Source organism: Triticum dicoccoides, chromosome 6B, assembly GCF_002162155.2.
Source record: "Triticum dicoccoides isolate Atlit2015 ecotype Zavitan chromosome 6B, WEW_v2.0, whole genome shotgun sequence".
NCBI classification, from domain to species: Eukaryota; Viridiplantae; Streptophyta; class Magnoliopsida; order Poales; family Poaceae; genus Triticum; species Triticum dicoccoides.
In genome coordinates this window covers 154,513,116-154,515,848 of record NC_041391.1, presented here as the reverse complement: position 1 = coordinate 154,515,848, position 2,733 = coordinate 154,513,116, and positions in this window count along the sequence as shown.

Here is a 2,733-nt window from a genome sequence, read left to right as displayed (position 1 = left end):
CCCGCTTAACCCTGAACTCGGGAGGACTTGTTCATAATCATGGAGGTCACAACCACACTGGAGTGGGATCGCATAACCACAATGGTGCTAAGAATGGAAATGGGAACGGAGTTAATAACAATCAGAACCGCTCCAACCCAGCTACACCCGCCAAAAGGGACCTAAGTCAAGTTACTTGCTTTAAGTGCGGGAAGACATGGCACTATGCCAATGATTGCCCTGAAGGAAGGAATGGAAACGGAAATGGGAGCGCTGGGAAGAATCCCAACCCATTCAACAAAGGACAAGTGAACCACATTAACGTGGAGGAAGTTGAAGAGCAGCCGGACGCGGTAATAGGTAAGTTTTTGGTTAAGTCATTTACCGCTCTTGTTCTTTTCGATACTGGTGCATCGCATTCATACATATCAAGGGGATTTGTGGATAAGTTTAAGCTACCAACCCAAACCCTTAGGACCCCTCTTTTAGTGAGCTCGCCTAGAGCCGAGTACATGGCTAGCCGATGGTGCAACCAGATACCCCTAACCATTGGCACACATGTTTTTCCGTCTAACCTAATTATCTTGGAGTCGCAAGGATTGGATGTGATATTAGGTATGGACTGGATGTCAAAGTATGGAGGAAGCATTGACTGTGCTAGCAAAACAATTTATCTTACCACGTCGGAGGGAAAAAGGATTAAGTATGTATCTAGGCATGTGCCTAGGAGGAGCCAAGTGAATGCCCTCACGGGAGTTGTTCAGGAGGAAGTGCCTGTAGTAAAGGATTACCCGGATGTTTTCCCAGAAGAGTTATGAGGCATGCCACCGGATAGAGACATCGAGTTCCTGATAGAGCTATTGCCAGGTACAGGGCCAATATCCAAGAGAACCTATCGGATGCCCGCAAATGATATGGAGGAAATTAAGAAACAGATCAAGGAGTTATTGGATAAAGGATACATTCGAAGGAGTTCATCGCCTTGGGGAGCTCCAGTGCTTTTGGTGGAGAAGAAGGATAAATCCCTAAGGATGGTTGTTGATTATCGAGCCTTGAATGAAGTAACGACTAAGAATAAGTACCCGCTGCCAATGATCAATGATCTGTTTGATCAGATGCAAGGAGCTAAGGTGTTTTCGAAGATTGATCTACGATCGGGATACCATCAGTTGAAGATCCGAGAGAAGGATATACCAAAGACAACATTCACCACACGGTATGGATTATATGAGTATACGGTCATGTCGTTTGGACTGACTAACGCCCCTGCCTATTTCATGAGTATGATGAACAAGGTGTTCATGGAGTATTTGGACAAGTTTGTTGTGGTGTTTATTGATGATATTATGGTATACTCGAAGAACGAAGAGGAGCATAAGGAGCACTTGCGTTTAGTTCTCGAGAAACTCAGGGAACACCAGTTATACGCCAAATTCAGCAAGTGCGAGTTTTGGTTGACGGAAGTTGGATTTCTTGGGCATGTTATATCAGGAGAGGGTATAGCAGTAGATCCCAGTAAGGTTCAGTCAGTCACTGAATGGTTGGCACCCACTTCAGTTGGTGAGATCCACAGTTTCCTTGGACTCACAGGATATTATCGGAGATTCATTGAGAATTTTTCCAAGATTGCTAAGCCAATGACTAAATTGCTGAAGAAGGATACTAAGTTTAAATGGACAGAGGATTGCAAGGCAAGGTTTTAGGAGTTGAAGAAACGTTTGACTACAGCCCTAGTGCTAACATTGCCAGATATACATAAGGAGTTTCAAGTGTATTGTGACGCCTCACGCTTGGGACTTGGATGTGTGCTTATGCAGGACGGAAATGTTGTTTCGTATGCCTCACAACAACTGAAGCCCCATGAGTTGAACTATGCCACGCATGATTTGGAGCTAGCAGCGGTAGTGGATGCATTGAAGACTTGGAGACATTATCTTATTGGAAACCGTTGTGATGTGTACATGGATCATAAGAGTTTGAAGTACATTTTCACACAGAAGGAGTTGAACCTTAGACAGAGGAGATGGTTGGAACTTATAAAGGATTACGATATGAAGCTACACTATCATCTAGGAAGGCCAATGTCGTAGCAGACGCTTTGAGCCAGAAGAGTTATGCTAGTATCCTTGAAAGTAAGGGATTGCCGAAGGAGTTAGCTGAAGATATCATGGAACTTTGGTTGGAGATTGTTCCAAGAGGTTTCATTGCAACAATGGAAGTTCAATCTACATTGTTGGACAAGATTCGAGAAGCTCAGAAGGAAGACAAAGAGATTGCTGAGATAAAGGAGAAGATGAGCAAAGGAAAGGCCAAAGGTTTTCGCGAGGATGAGCATGATACCTTATGGTTTGAGGATCGAGTTTATGTGCCTAATAACCCAGAGATCAGGAAGTTAATACTTCAGGAGGCTCATGACTCACCATACTTGATACACCCCGGAAACACCAAGATGTATTTGGATTTGAAAGAAAGTTTCTGGTGGACTGGTATGAAGAAGGATATTGCCGAGTATGTAGTTGTATGTGATGTATGTCAGAGAGTGAAGGCAGAGCATCAGAAGCCAGCAGGACTGTTACAGCCTATGCCGATACCCGAATGGAAGTGGGATAAACTTGGCATGGACTTTATCACCGGATTGCCCAGGACCAAAGCAGGATATGACTCAATATGGGTAGTAGTGGATCGCTTGACCAAAGTGGCTCACTTCATCCCAGTGAAAACAACTTATACAAGTGCAAAGTTGGCCAAGATATA